The following is a 17,628-nucleotide window of genomic DNA, read 5'->3' on the forward strand; positions in this document are numbered from 1 at the left end:
GACAGAATACATTATCAGTGGGTAGAAAATAAAGCCAAAATGAGTTGAATCCTAAAATTTAAGTTTAAAAGTGAGTTGTACCTCTGAAACAAATAATATATTATATGTTAAAAAAAAAAAAAAGAAGAAGAAGATAGCAGGAGGGGAAGAATGAAGGGGGGGAAATCGGAGGGGGAGACAAACTATGAGAGTTTGAAAAACAAACTGAGGGTTCTAGAAGGGACAGGGGTGGGAGGATGGGTTAGCCCGGTGATGAGTATTAAGGAGGGCACGTTCTGCCTGGAGCACTGGGTGTTATACACAAACAATGAATCATGGAACACTACATCAAAAACTAATGATGTGATGTATGGTGATTAACATAACATAATAATTAAAAAAAAAATAACCAGGAAGTAAAAGAGACTCAAGAAATAAGCATAATGTAAGATAGCAAGAATTAACAATAATGTTTTTATTGTGAATGTATGTACACATGCATACATAAATACATATGTATGTACTTACCCTGGTATAAATATATATAATAAGATAACCTGGAAAACTACCTACTGTTGGTATCCTAATATCTGCAGGCATATGCATTCCAAGTGTCAAACAACTAACACAAAATTTCATTCCATGAACACAGACTTACAGAAGTTGATGGTTTTCTATATCTTTCATTTGTTTGTGAATTCCATTCAGATAAGTATCTAATGAAATTAATTCTCAGGTACCTAAAACCTGAGAAAAGTACTCACTCTAAGGAGCTAAGTTTATAGCTTTAAACAGCAAATTATTTTTTTATTTTTATCATCTAGAATAGAAATCTTTATACAGCTATTACTTACCATCTTAATTCAAGTAGATAGAAAATAATTTGCCCTTTACTGACTTAGAATTTTTTTGTGAAGAAGATGCCCTCTGGGCCCACTGAATCATATATGATTATTTGCCTCTACTTCTCAATGGTCCCAGAATACTGTCCTTTACTAGTGATTATACTTGTTTTGTGCATTTTTCTGACTTCTGCCTCACTATCAGATTGTCAATCCTCCACGTAGAGGATTCATAGTAGGGGAAAGGGGTTGGAGTAAATGGTCTCTAAGGCCCATTCTAAGTCTATAATTCTTTTCTTTCTGCTGTCACTCACTTTCCTAAATCAGTAAGGATGCTTTCAGCTCTAAGTAAGAAGACTCTGCTAAAGGTGACTTTAAAGACACATTATTTCACCAACCGAAAAACTTGAGGTAGTAATCTCAAGGGCTTATAAATTCACTGGTTCAGCAAAGTCAGAGCTCCGGTTCAATTTTGGTGCAATTCTCTTGGCTTTCCCCTTATAGATCCAGCAAAGCCTTATCAGATATCTTATCATGTGCATACAACATCAAGCAGAAGTAAAATCTGCAATTTCCCTGTCTTGTGTCCTATTTTAAAAGGAAGAAAATCTTCCCAAGTGCTTCTTGGGAAGAAAATCTTCCCAAGAACTCATAGAGAGTTCTCTTGTATCACTGTCCATAATTACAACTCCTGCCTAGGACTAAGTTGTCAAGGAAAGACCACCATGACCAGATGAGCACAATCAAGATTTATCTATCTTGGAAGATTTGGCTGACTAATGGTGAAAACATTAATGTTTGACTAAAGCAGGAGAGGAATGACTGTTGAATGTCTATCAATACTCTCTTTTTAACAATTCAAATGAACTGCTTCTCCTCTGATGTGGATATAAAAGTAAAAACACAGACTATTGAATTTGTGGATAAATTAAGATTAAATGCACACTGAGAGATATCACCATTTTCCTATGAGTAAAATGTGAGTCTTACTGCATCAATTTCATGACAATTTTTTGAAGTCTTGGAAAATTCTTTGGTCTAATTCCTTGCTTCAAGCCAAATCACAGCTAAACATTTATTCTTTCAAAAATATTGATTAAGGTCCTTCTACATGCCAAACATTCCACTGGGCCCTGGAGACACAAGGATGAGCAAAAACAGAAATTATTCTCACTAAAAGAGAGCTTGTAGTCTAATAGATCATAGTTCAATCACAGTGTTATTATACTTGCTGGCTCCACAAAGATAAGAATTAGAAATCTGAAGTGGTATAAGTTTCCTTGAATAAACATATTCTATTAACATGTAAAATTATTAGTCTTGAGTTTTTTTAATCCAAAAACAGTATTCAAATCTTGTTTCTCATTTTTGCTTTCATGTACCCATAATTTCAACATAATGCTGTTGTTGTTCTTATTGTTGCTTCTTTACTTTCTCAGAGAATATAAAATATTTAGTTTGATCAGTGGGTGAAAGTTCTACATTAAAACTGACTTTATTGGTGGCTGTTTTATTCTACCACTCCACACTTAATCAAAAGGCTGTCTGGTAAGATTTCTTCAGGTTTTAATACTCTAGTCATTTTGTCCTGCTGTTCTGGCAAATTGTCAGCTTTTAGTTAGTTCCTTAAATAATAACAAATACATCTTATTTTTTTAAGATTTATTTATTTTTTGAGAGAGAGAAAGAGAGCATGCATGTGCAAAAGGGGGGGAAGGGCAGAGGGAGGGGAAGAGAATCTCAAGCAGATTCTCCACTGAGCATGGAGCCTGATGCACTGCTCAATCTCACAACCCTGAGATCATGACCTGAGTCAAAATGAAGAGTCCAACACTTAACCAACTGAGCTACCCAGGCGTCCCTACCTTCTTTTAAATTTATATTAAAAAATAAAATTGTTTGCATGAGCTCTTAGTATCCTATTTACATATGCAGTTCCCTCAACCTTTCCTTTCATTTCCTCATCTTCATCTGCCCATTCTAAAGATCTATTAGGTATCCCCTGAAGTAATCATCATGTAAAGCCATCTTGATGTCACACAACTGTATTCTTTTTCTCAGTGAACAAATCTAAAAAAGTCAGTCTTTTCTCCCTGCCTCAAGAAAACACTACATTTGAAAAATTCTTATATTTTTATTTCCTAAAATTTGTATTAAATATTTCCTGACAATAATATAAAATGGTCACTACACAAAATTTGATGATGCAAAGTCCTTATGCCAAAAATAGACCACTATAAAAAGACATAAATTCAAAAATATATATATAATGTTATACAAAATGTGATTTACATTATATATTATTATAATACTGCTAATCATTTTAGAAGTAAGACACATAGAACTAATGTTTGCTTATATTTCCAATTCTACTCTTAACATCTGTATGCAAAATCATAGCAATACCAACCTTTGGAACAAGCAACCATGAGTTTTTCTTTGATTCATGCATAATCCCAACCAGTAGTATTGACGTGCTGCTACAAGTGAAAACAATTTTCCAATCTTGGTCAACATGGTCTTCTCCTCTAGATTCAGATTCCCTGAAGCACAGACACCACGTTTAATCACTCTTCTTTGCCCCAACACCATCCAGCAAAATATTTTCCATGTAACATCAACAAATACCCAGCCTACTAAGATATTCATTTCCCTCACTTCCTTGGAAAATTAAGTCACAAAAGCAATAGCAATTGTTAGAAAAGACTGGAAGTGAAGAGAGTCAGCTAGCCTTGGAAAGAAGAGATAGCTTTGGCCAGGGAATGGTAGAAACATATATACTCAAATTGATAAACCTACCTTCCAGGATCTTACTATCTACTTAGGAGGCTAACTATATACAAAATATTACACAAAAATAACGAGTAGGAAGCAAAATACATAGCACAAGATTGCTAGAGATAAGCATTAAGCAAGTTCAGAAGACCAAAAAAAAAAAAAAAAACTCTATGCAAAGTCTTTATTGAAGAGGAGGACCTATATGTAAATCATAAAGGCAAATGAGTATTTCAAAAAGACAAAGGGCAATGGCAGACCTAAGAGGGTATGAATAAGAGTATGAAGAAAGGAAGTTCCACCCTTCACAAAAATTAACTCAAAATGGATCATGGACCTAAATGTAAAACACAAAACTATTCCTAGAAGACATCTAAAAAATTGGAGGTAAAAATATACAATGAAGAAAAGACAGTCTTCAATAAATAGTGTTGGGAAAACTGGACAACTACACACAAAAGAATGAAATTTGATCACTTCCTTACACAATATATAAAAATAAACCTGAAATGGATAAAGACTCAAATGTAAGACCTAAAACCATAAAACTCCTAAAAAAAAGTAGACAGTAAACTCTTAAACATCACTATAGCAATATTTCTTTGGGTCTGTCCCCTCAAGCAAGGTCAACAAAAGCAAAAGCAAAAATAAACAATTGGGATTCCTTGAACAAAAAAACTTTTGCACAGTGAAGGTAACCATCATCAAAATGAAAAGCGAACCTAGTGAATGGGAGAAGATATTTGCAAATGATATGTCCAATAAGGGATTAACATCCAAAACATGTAAAGAACTCATACAACTCAATAACAAAATAACAAAAAATTTAAAAATGGGCAGAGGACCTGAAGAGACATTTTTCCAAAGAAGATATACAGTTGGCTAACAAACACATGAAAAGATGCTCAACATCACTCATCATCAATGAAATGCAAATTAAAACCATAATGAGATATCACTCGCACCAGTCAGAATGGCTAGTATCATAGACAAGAAGTGTCTGTAAGAATGTGGAAAAAGTGGAAACCTCTTGCACTGTTGGTGGGAATTGTAAATTGGTGCCTCCATTATGGAAAACAGTATGGAGGCTCCTCAGAAAATTAAAATAGAAATACTACTCAACACAATGGGTTTGGAGGGAACATACCTCAACATAATAAAAGCCATATATGAAAAACCCACAGCTAACAACATACTCAAGGGTGAAAAACTGAGAGTTTTCCTCTAAGATCAGGAACAAAATTCTAGTTACTTTTATTTAACATAATACTGGAAGGCCTAGCCACAGCAATCAGACAAGAGAAAGAAATAAAAGGCATCCATATTGGTAATGAAGAAGTTAAATGTCACTATTTGCAGATGGCATGATATTATGCATAGAAAACTGTAAGACTTTACCAAAAAACGATTATAATAAAACTATTACTAATAATTGAATTCAATAAACTTGCAAAATAAAAAAATAAAGTGGAAAAATACAAAATTAATACAAAAACTGGTTGCACTTCTATACACTAATAACAAAGTAGTAGAAAGAAAAATTAAGAAAACAATTCAATTTACAATTACACAAAAAAGATCAGAATACCTAGGATTATTTGTTTTTCGGGTGTTGAGTTTGATAAGTTCTTTATAGATCTTGAACACCTTTATCTGATACGTCATTTGCAAATATTTTCTCCCATTCCATAGGTTGCCTTTTAGTTTTGTTAACTGTTTCCTTTGCTGTGCAGAAGCTTTTTATCTTGATGAAATCTCAATAGTTCATTTTTGCTTTTGTTTCCCTTGTCTTGGAGACATGTCTAGTAATAAGGTGCTGCAGCCAAGGTCAAAGAGGTTGCTGCCTGTGTTTTCCTCTAGGATTTTGACTGTTTCCTTTCTCAAAATTAGGTCTTTCATTGATTTTGAATTTATTTTTGTGTATGGTGTTAGAAAGTGGTACAATTTCATTCTTCCGCATGTTGCTGTCCGGTTTTCCCAACACCTTTGTGGAAGAGACTGTCTTATTTCCATTGGATATTCTTTCCTTCTTTGTTGAAGATAAGTTGACTATAGATATAGTTGTGGGTCCATTTCTGGGTTTTCTAGAGTGTTCCATTGATCTAAGTGTCATTTTTTGTGCCAGTACCATATTGTCTTAATGACTACAGCTTTGTAATACAGCTTGAAGTCCAGAATTGTGATGCCTCCAGCTTTGCTTTCCTTTCTCAAGATTACTTCGGCTATCGGGGTCTCCTGTGGTTCCATACAAATTTTAGGATTGTTTGTTCTAGCTCTATGAAAAATGCTGGTGGTATTTTAACAGGGATTACATTAAATATGTAGATTGCTTTGGGTAGTAAAGACATTTTAACAATATTTGTTCTCACAATGAGGTCTTACCTCACACCTGTCAGAATGGCAAGAATCAAAAAGAAAAGAAATAACAGGTGTTGATAAAGACACAGAAAAAAAGGAATCCTTGTTCACTCGTCACTGTTGGTGGGAACATAAATTGGTGCAACCAACTGTGGAAAACAGTATGAAAGGTCCTCAGAAAATTAAAAATAGAGATACCGTATATCCCCAATAATTACAATTCTGGATATTTATCTGAAGAAATTAAAAACACTAATCTGAAAATACATGTGTACCCTATGTTTATTGCAGCATTTTTTACAATAGCCAAGATATAGAAACACCCAAGTGTACATTGACAAAAGAGTGGATAAAGAAGATGTGGGGCGGAGGGTATACACGTATATACATACATATAATGGAATATTACTCAGCCATAAAAAAGAATGAGATCTTGCCATTTGTGACAACATGGGTAGACCTAGAGGGTATTATGATAAGTGAAATAATCAGACAAATACCATATGACTCACTTATATGTGGAATTTAAAAAATAAAACAAATGAATAAAAAACAAAAAGCAAAAACAGACATATATAGAGAGGAACTAAATATAGAGGATAAACTGATGGTTGCAAGAGGAGAGGGGTTGGGGGGATGGGCAAAACTGGTGAAGGGATGTGGGAGATACAGGGTTCCAGTTATGGAATGAATAAGTCTCAGGGATAGAAGTTACAGCATAGGGAATACAGTCAATGGTATTTATTGTATTAGGGTTGTATGGCAGATGGTAGCTACACTTGTGAGCATAGCATAACCTATATACTTGTTGAGTCACTATATTACACACCTGAAACTAATGTAACATTGTAAGTTAACTATACTTAAATTTAAAAAATAGAAACACTATATAATCCAGCAATTCTACTACTGGGTATTTATCTGAAAAAATTGAAAACACTACTTTGAAAAGACACATGCACCTTTATGTTTATTGCAGAATTATTTACAATAGTTAAGATATGGAAATAATCTAAGTGTTCATCACGGAATGAACAGATAAAGAAAATTGCTATATATGATAAAGGAAATTTTCAACTTTTAACGCTTGTGGACCCTGCTCCTCAGCTCCCAGGGAAGCTATACTTTAACATTTACCAAGGTCAAAATGACTTGGCAAAACCTTAAAGCATGGGCTCTACTTCTGTCACAAGCACACATTGTACATCTGTTTAGTTAAAGAGAATAACCAAAAAGGAACATTCTGAACATAAAAGATAAGAAAAAGAAAGAAACTTCCCTGGTTCCCATAAGATTAAACTCACACAGTCCTGCATATACTAGAAACTTAAGATAAGGTCTGCAACTTTCTGAAATGTTCTTTGTCAAAAAATTTTTAACTTTTTAGGTAAAAAAAAAATGTATATAATCCTACACCAAATGTTCCCGTACTGGATCACTCTCTTCTTTGTGAAGATTGTGTATCCCTGGCAGTTGTCTTAACTTGAGCTTGAATAAAACTGTCTTCTTTTTTTCTTTTAGAAATTCTAAAAGGTTCATTCATTTTGCATACACATATATACAGAATACTACTCAGCCATAAAGAAGAATGAAACCTTGCCATTTGTGACAATATGGATGAAACTTGATGTTATTATGCTAAGTGAAATAAGTCAGACAGAGAAAGACAAATATCATGATTTCACTTACCTGTGAAATCTAAAAAACAAAACAAATGAACAAACAACACAGAATAGAATAATAAATACAGAGAACAATTTGGTGGTTGCCAAAGGGGAAGGGCTGAAGGATGGGCAAAATGGGTGAAGGCAATTAAGAAGAATAATTTTCCATTCATAAAATAAATAAGTCATGGTAATAAGCTTAGGGAATATAGTCAATAATATTGTAATAACTATGTGGCAGATGGTAACTAGACTTATTATGGTGATCATTTCATAGTGCATATAAATGTTAAATCACTAATATAATATTGTATGTCAACTACACTTCAATTTAAAAAGAAAAGAAAGAAACATCTATTTCTGGCAGCTATTTCAAATGGTCCTTCAATCATAAAACAACCAGGTTCTTTTTAATATTCCTTAATGCATTTCTAGGCTCATAGGAAGTAAGTGAAATCAATAAGGATGGATTTTCTTGTTCTCTCTCTCACATACACACACCTACTACATCATGTACACACATACACAATTCAGAGCTGAGAACAGTAAGCTTTAAGGAGAATGGAGAGTCAAGATTTCTCCAGAAGTCAATAGTTGACACTACTTCAGCAATTAAGAGAACAATTCAGTGGAAAAATGAAACTGAAACTTCAAGACTTAATCCTGGGACCATCTAAAGTGGCTAAATTATAGTTGTGTGCCATCCCCCTACTCCGTGTAGATGCAGTATAAAATATTCACCTGAGTAACTGATCACTACTTCAAGCCCTCATGATTTCCAGGGATGAAATCAACAAATATGAACTCACAATCAACCACTATACAAGGAATTAAGCTATCCAGAGGGAAAGAAGAAATTATATTTGGACCTGCAAAGAAATCATATGGGGATTATAAAATGCCAAACATAAATAATTGTATAAAATGTTTAAAGAAACAAGATGAAATCATGAAAATGAATAATAAACATGAGACTGTAAAAATGATCAGGTAATTTACAAAAGTAGCCAAATAGAACTGTTAGAAATAAAAAATATAGAGGAAACTAAAAACTGAATGATTAGGTTAAAGTACAAATCAGATCCAGCAGAAAAGAGATTAAGCTGGGCGAAAAGTGTAATTATCTCAAATGCAGAAAAAAAAAAACATTTAACAAAATTCGTTATCTATTCATCATTTAAAAGAAAACTCTTGGAAAACTGGAAGAAGAAACAATCTTAATCTGATAAAGAGAAGTTACAAAACTCTGAAGCATTCCCTTTAAAATCATTTTTTTAAAGAAAAGAATGCCCTTTATTACTGATGCTTTAAAATGCCTGAAAGATAGAGAATACTATAGTCACCTGAGGACAGGGAAAGATTCCTTTAGAAGAACAGGAAATGTATTCACCATAGCAGAAAACTAAATATAACTACAATATAATTTAAAATTTTTATTCATCATAAACATCAAAGAAGAGAAAAGTGGAAGGAGATATTTTTAACATATATAATTAACAAAGAATTATCATATACTATGAAGAACCTCTACAAATCAATAGGAAAAAGACAGAAAGTCCAATAGAAAACAGGCAAAAGATAGGAACATTTTACAAAAGAGGAAATACACAAGTAGAAAGATTCTCAGCTTTAATCAGAAAAAATGTAAAGACATTAATGAGATCTAATTTTAAATCCACTAAATTAGCAAAAATTAAGAACTGCGAAGGTGTTGGAAAGGTTGTAAATCAACAGAAATTTGTATATACTTTAAAAGAAAATTGCAAGGAAAATTTGACATAATGGGTGATTTTATTTTTTTCTCTCAGAAAGGTTTACAATTATTGCTGCACATTGTTGAAAAAACTAGAAATCCAAAATCACTTTTTTTTTTAAAGACTTTATGTATATATTTGACAGAGAGAGAGACAGTGAGAGAGGGAACACAAGCAGGGGGAGTGGGAGAGGAAGAAGCAGGCTTCCCACTGAGCAGGGAGCCCAATGCGGGGCTCAATCCCATGACCCCGGGATCATGATCCGAGCGGAAGGCAGATGCTTAATGACTGAGCCACCCAAGTGCCCCCCAAAATCACTTTAATCCAATTCCAGAGAATGAGATGATTCATATCTGAGCCAAGTATGGAAGAATTATCAGGGTCTCTGTTTGGCTAGCCCTAACCTTCAACTTTTGCCTCCCTATTTCTGGAAAACTATCAAAACCTAAGCCTTTCCTCTACTTCTTCCTGAATAAGCAGAGGCCCTTAGTGTAAAAGTGGCCCCAAATTCCTTACTTGCTTCTTTGGGTTTCTTTCTTCTCCCAGATTTTAGCCCCAAAATTCTTCACAATTCTTATTAGCTTTGTGATACCTTGTTTGTTTTTTATTGAGGTATAAATGAAATATAACATTATATTCATTTCAGGTATTCAACATGAGTCAATATTTGTATATATTGCAAAATAATCACAGTAAGTGGTAGTTAACATCTGTCATGTATAGTTACAAATTTTTTTCTTGTGATGAGAACATTTAAGATCTACTCTTAGCAACTTTCAAATATGCAATACAGTATTTTTTGAGGATATTTCTTTTTTATTGAGGTATAATTGGCATATAACATTATATTCATTTCAGGTGTATAACAACACAGTAATTCATTATTTGTATACACTGTGAAATGATCACCACAATAAGTCTAGTTAACATCCATCACTACAAAATTTAAAACATTTTTTCCCTGTGATGAGACCTTTTAAGATTTACTTTCTTGGCAACTTTCAAATATGCAGTACAATATTATTGACTATGGTCACAATGCTATACATTACATCCCTATGACTTATTTTCTAAATGTAATTTTGTACGTCTTGATCCCCTTGACCCATTTCACCCACCACTCCAATTCCCCTCTCCTCTGGCAACCACAATTCTATTCTCTGCATCTATGAGGTTTTTTCATTGTTTTGTTTTTTAGATTTCACAGATAATTGAAATCATATGGTATTTGTCTTTCTCTGTCTGACTTATTTCACTTAGCATAGTACCATCAAAGTTCATCCATATTGTCACAAATGGCAAGGTTTTATTCTTTTTTATGGATGAGTAGTATTTCATTGTATATATCACTCTTTCCTTATTCATCCCTCAGACACTTAGGTTATTTCCCTATCTTGGCTACTGTAAATAATGCTTTAATGAACATAGGGGTGCATATATCTTTTCAAATTAGTGTTTTCAATTTCTTCAGATAAATACACAGAAGTGGAATTGCTGGATTATATGATAGTTCTATTTTTAATTTTCTGAGGACCCTTCATACTGTTTTTCACAGTGGTTTCACCACTTTACATTTCCACCAACAGTGCACGAGGATTCTTCTCTTTCCACATCCTTGCCAACACTTGTTATCCCTTGTCTTTCTGATGATAACCATTCTATCAGGTGTGAGGTGATATCTCATTGTGGTTTTGATTTGCATTTCCCTGATGATTAGCAATGTTGAGCATCTTTTCATGTCTCTGTTGGCCATCCATATGTCTTCATTGGAAAAAAATGTCTCTTCAGATGCTCAGATCTTCTGTCCATTTTTCATTGATTTTTTTTTTTTTTCCTATTGAGTTAAGGAAGTTCTTTATATATTTCAGATGTTAACCTCCTATCAGGTATATGATTTGCAAACATTTTTTCCCATTCAGTAGATTGCCTCTTCATTTTATTGATGGTTTCCTTTGTTGTCAGAAGCTTTAGTTTGATGTAGTCCCACTGTTTATTTTCGTTTTTGTTGCCTTTGCTTTTGGAGTCAGATCCAAAAGATCATCACCAAGACCAAGGCCAAGGAGCTTACTGCCTATGTTTTCTTCTAGTTTTTTGGTTTCAGGTCTTACATTGAAATTTTTAATTCATTTTGAGTTAATTTTTGTGTATAGTGTAAGATAATAGTCTAGTTTCATTCTTTTGCATGTGGCTGTCCAGTTTCTCAACACCATTTGTTGAAGAGACTTAAAATAGAGTATTGTGATATCTTTAAACATATAACTGGAGATTGGAGGCAGTTTCTGTAATATTCCTCAATGGGTCCACCCTTAGTGACACTAAAGTTAAAAGAAAAACTTAAAATTTCATTTCCCTGGCCTTTGTCCTCTCCTTCCTACACATGGCAGTTGTCCCCAAAGTCTCTTTCCCACCCACCCTGTAAACTTCCCAGCAAAACATTTCCAAATTTCTCTGGACAGGTTAGTTTTTCTTCCCTTCATGTTTTTTTTCCCCCTACCCACAGCTCCCTGCTTTTTTGAATGAGCTAGCCTCTCTATTTCCTTCAGTTCTCCCTCTCAACCATTCCTTTGATCATCATAAAAAACAAGGACTGGAAACAGTCTCTGATGGTGGGGATTATGGGTAGTTTTTATTTCTTTATCTTTATCAGTTTTATAACAAACAGGACTTTTTTTAACTTACCATGTTTAACATCACAGTGTTTCTTAACAGACTGCAGACCATGTTTTGTTATTTCATACCTATGTATAATTTGATATTTCCCTCTGCTACAATCAAATCAGCATGATCTATTTGCACCAGTGATTTCCCTGTTTCCTTAGGACTTTAAAACTCTGCAGCTGCTTTCATGTAGAAAATGAATTCCCATGCAGGTGTCCTTGCTTAAATGACAGATTCACAATTCTGTTTCCAGGCTTCCCTTTTAGCTTTCACTTTTACTTATTTGGCACTCATATGTGGAAAATGAGGGGTTTTTTTTCTTCTTTTCTCTTTTTCAGTAGTACAATGGGGATAATATTTTTTGAAATATTTTCAGAGGCACTTTCACATCCTGTAAATCATACTGTCCTATGACTTGCTGCCCAAGAAAAGGCTGACATCAGCTAGAACAATAAAGTCACTGTTCAGCACTGACTGCCAAATCAATTTTTTTAAAAAATGACTAACAAGAGAATGGTCTTGAAAGCTAGGGTTAGTTGAAAGAGGAACATTTTGTCAATTCTTTAAGCTCCAATTAACATATCAAGAGCCAGACCTCTGTCTCTGAGCCATGAGTAGAGGTAAGTCAGGTGTGAAATAAAAACTGTCCATACACATAGAAGGAAGGAAACCCCACCCATTGAGGCCTGTGGACTGCAGAAAGAAGAGGGCAGAAATAGAGGAGAGCACCAGCTATATACACCTGGTACAAAATTCCAGGTGGGGAGGTATATCTGAATTAAGGGATCTGTGTGATATACCTCATTTGGAACTGTAGGAGGAGACTAGAACACAGGATGGCTCCACATCAGTGCAAGATGCTGCATCAAAACAGTGTTAGTGATATGCGTCAATAGGCAGAGACTGTCTGGAGTAAGTAACTCCTTAGCCCTGCTAGGTAATATAGAAGAAACCTCAAAGTTACTGCAAGCCCAGAGGCAGGGCCGATGGTGCTCTTAAGAAACCACACTGGTGATGGGTAATATGACCCTTACAGAGGCTGTGAGCTGGATAGCCATGGGCTGTGGGGAAAGCGAAGATCATAGCTCAGACTCAGAAAGGAATGCAGCTCAGGTGAACCACAGTGGTGCCAAATCTGCTAAAGTCATCAGGCTCTGCCTAATGTAAGGAAACAAAATGCAATTTTGTCTGCCACACATCAGTAGATCACAGCCCAAGAGGCCAAGAACTATATCATGATGTATATACTGAAGTAGGAACCAAAAAGTCACAAATGCCAGCAAAGGACCTATTGGCAGATTAAGATCCTTCCTCCCCGACTGGGTGATGGACACTGGGGAGGGTATGTGTTCTGGTAAGCGCTGTGAATTGTGCAAGACTGTTGAATCTCAGATCTGTACCTCTGAAACAAATAATGCAATATATGTTAAGAAAGAAAAAAAGAAGAAGAAGAATGTAGCAGGAGGGGAAGAATGAAGGGGGGGAAATCGGAGGGGGAGAAGAACCATGAGAGATGATGGACTCTGAAAAACAAACTGAGGGTTCTAGAGGGGAGGGGGTTGGGAGGATGGGTTAGCCTGGTGATGGGTATTGAGGAGGGCATGTTCTGCATGGAGCACTGGGTGTTATGCACAAACAATGAATCATGGAACACTATATCTAAAACTAATGATGTAATGTATGGGGATTAACATAACAATAAAAAATTTAAATAAGAAAAAAAAAAAAAAAAAAGATCCTTCCTCCCCAGCACCACAATGTCATGGTAATGCCCCCAGATATCCAGGCACCATTTTGGGGAGAAGCAAGGGGAATAGGAAGAAATCTGAGATGCTGATCACATACTAAAAGAGAGTGAGTTTCCTAAAAGACACTGTTTTAACTGGCAGACTCAGTTTCAATTTATTAGAAAGTTATAGTTTGTTCCTTTTTATCCCCACTGGCCGCCATGGTGAAGTTTGTGAGAAAAATTAGGTCCATTGTAGAAAGTAAACATTTATTAAGTCCAGAAATAGACATATTCATACCCGAACATTTGATTTATGACAAACAAGGCACCACAGAGCAGAAGAGAAAGATGTTCTTTTCAATTCATGGCTGGAACAATTAGATTACCATATGGGGAAAAAATGAAAAGATCCCTACATTGCTCCATGCACAAATATGAATTCCAAATAGCAAAACGTCTTCTAGAACTGTACTGCCCAATATGATAACTAACCATGTGGCTATTAAACACACAAAATTTTGAAATTGACTACTATGAACTGAGATATGCCATAACTATAAAATATATATGAGATTTTGAAGATTTAGCATGATTTGAAAAATGTAAACATTTCTTGGTCATTTTTTTATATTGATTGTATGTTGAAATTATGATATTTGGGATATATTGGGTAAATAAAATATATCATTACAATTAAATTCACGTGATTCTTTTCATTTTTTCAAATGTGGAAATTTTTAAGTAACACATGTAGTTCTGATATCTCTCTTGGGCAGCTGTAAGCTAGAAGAATATATTAGAGAATATCTTCTTAATTCATGTTAGGAAAAGATTCTTTAAACTGGACAGAAAAATCACTGACCATAAAGGAAAAGAATAATAAATTGGACTACACTAAAATTAAAACTTATGTTCATTAAATACACCATTTGAAAAATTAAAGGTAAGCCATGGAGTGGGAGAATACTTTTTTTTACATTTTTTTTATTTTATTATGTTATGTTAATCACCATACATTACATCATTAGTTTTTGATGTAGTGTTCCATGATTCATTGCTTACATATAACACCCAGTGCTCCATGAAGTACGTTCCCTCTTTAATACCCATCACCGAGCTAACCCATTCCCCACCCCCCTCCCCTCTAAAACCCTCAGGTTGTTTCTCAGAGTCCATAGCCTTTCATGGTTTGTCTCCCCCTCCGATTCCCCACCTTCATTTTTCCCTTCCTACTATCTTCTTTTGTTTTTTAATATATACTGTATTATTTGTTTCAGAGGTACAGGTCCATGATTCAACAGTCTTACACAATTCACAGTGCTCACCATAGCACATACCCTCCCCAATATCTATCACCCAGCCACCCCATCCCTCCCACCCCCCACCACTCCAGCAACCTTCAGTTTCTTTCCTGAGATTAAGAATTCCTCATATCAGTGAGATCATATGATACATGTCTTTCTCTGATTGACTTATTTCGCTCAGCATAACACCCTCCAGTTCCATCCATGTTGTTGCAAATGGCAAGATTTCATTCCTTTGGATGGCTGCATAATGTTCCATTGGATATATACACCACATCTTCTTTATCCATTCATCTGTCGATGGACACCTTGGCTCTTTCCATAGTTTGGCTATTGTAGACATTGCTGCTATAAACATCGGGGTGCATGTACCCCTTTGGATCACTTCATTTGTATCCTTGGGGTAAATACCCAGTAGTGCAATTGCTGGGTTGTAGGGCAGCTCTATTTTCAACTTTTTGAGGAACATCCATACTGTTTTCCAGAGGGCTGCACCAGCTTGCATTCCCACCAACATTGTAGGAGGGTTCCCCTTTCTCTGCATCCCCGCCAACAGCTGTCATTTCCTGACTTGTTAATTTTAGCCATTCTGACTGGTGTGAGCTGGTATCTCATTGAGGTTTTGATTTGGATTTCCCTGATGCCGAGCGATGTTGAGCACTTTTTCATGTGTCTGTTGGCCATTCGGATGTCTTCTTTGGAAAAATGTCTGTTCATGTCTTCTGTCCATTTCTTGATTGGATCATTTGTACTTTGGGTGTTGAGTTTGATATGTTCTTTATAGATTTTGGATATTAGCCCTTTATCTGATATGTCATTTGCAAATATCTTCTCCCATTCTGTAGGTTGTCTTTTGGTTTTGTTGACTATTTCTTTTGCTCTGCAAAAGCTTTTTATCTTGATGAAGTCCCAATAGTTCATTTTTGCCCTTGCTTCCCTTGCCTTTGGTGATGTTTCTAGGAAGAAGTTGCTGTGGCTGAGGTCGAAGAGGTTGCTGCCTGTGTTCTCCTTTAGGATTTTGATGGACTCCTGTCTCACATTTAGGTCTTTCAACCATTTTGAGTCTATTTTTGTGTGTGGTGTAAGGAAATGGTCCAGTTTCATTCTTCTGCATGTGGCTGTCCAATTTTCCAAACACCATTTGTTGAAGAGACTGCCTTTTTTCCATTGGACATTCTTTCCTGCTTTGTCGAAGATTAGTTGACCATAGAGTTGAGGGTCCCTTTCTGGGCTATCTATTCTGTTCCATTGATCTATGGGTCTGTTTTTGTGCCAATACTGTACTGTCTTGATGATGACAGCTTTGTAATAGAGCTGGAAGTCCGGAATTGTGATGCCACCAGCTTTGCTTTTCTTTTTCAACATTCCTCTGGCTATTCGGGTCTTTTCTGGTTCCAAAAAAATTTTAGGATTATTTGTTCCATTTCTTTGAAAAAAGTGGATGGTATTTTGATAGGGATTGCATTAAATGTGTGGATTGCTCTAGGTAGCTTTGACATCTTCACAATATTTGTTCTTCCAATCCATGTGCATGGAACGTTTTTCCATTTCTTTGTGTCTTCCTCAATTTCTTTCATGAGTATTTTATAGTTTTCTGAGTACAGATTCTTTGCCTCTTTGGTTAGATTTATTCCTAGGTATCTTACGGTTTTGGGTGCAATTGTAAATGGGATCGACTCCTTAATTTCTCTTCCTTCTGTCTTGTTGTTGGTGTATAGGAATGCCACTGATTTCTGTGCATTGATTTTATATCCTGCCACTTGACTGAATTCCTGTATGAGTTCTAGCAGTTTTGGGGTGGAGTCTTTTGGGTTTTCCACATAAAGTATCATATCATCTGCAAAGAGTGAGAGTTTGACTTCTTCTTTGCCAATTTGGATGCCTTTTATTTCTTTTTGTTGTCTGATTGCTGTGGCTAGGACTTCTAATACTATGTTGAATAGCAGTGGTGATAGTGGACATCCCTGCCATGTTCCTGACCTTAGGGGGAAAGCTCTCAGTTTTTCCCCATTGAGAATGATATTCGCTGTGGGTTTTTCATAGATGGCCTTTATGATATTGAAGTATGTACCCTCTATCCCTATACTCTGAAGAATTTTAATCAAGAAAGGATGCTGTACTTTGTCAAATGCTTTTTCTGCACCTATTGAGAGGATCATATGGTTCTTGTTCTTTCTTTTATTAATGTATTTTATCACATTGATTGATTTGCAGATGTTGAACCAACCTTGCAGCCCAGGGATAAATCCCACTTGGTCATGGTGAATAATCCTTTTAATGTACTGTTGGATCCTCTTGGCTAGTATTTTGGTGAGAATTTTTGCATCCATGTTCATCAAGGATATTGGTCTGTAATTCTCCTTTTTGATGGGGTCTTTGTCTGGTTTTGGGATCAAGGTAATGGTGGCCTCATAAAACGAGTTTGGAAGTTTTCCTTCCATTTCTATTTTCTGGAACTGTTTCAGAAGAATAGGTATTAATTCTTCTTGAAATGTTTGGTAGAATTCCCCTGGGAAGCCATCTGGCCCTGGGCTCTTGTTTGTTGGGAGATTTTTGATGACTACT

This window comes from Phoca vitulina, unplaced genomic scaffold, assembly GCF_004348235.1.
Source record: "Phoca vitulina isolate PV1807 unplaced genomic scaffold, GSC_HSeal_1.0 scaffold7, whole genome shotgun sequence".
NCBI classification, from domain to species: domain Eukaryota; kingdom Metazoa; phylum Chordata; class Mammalia; order Carnivora; family Phocidae; genus Phoca; species Phoca vitulina.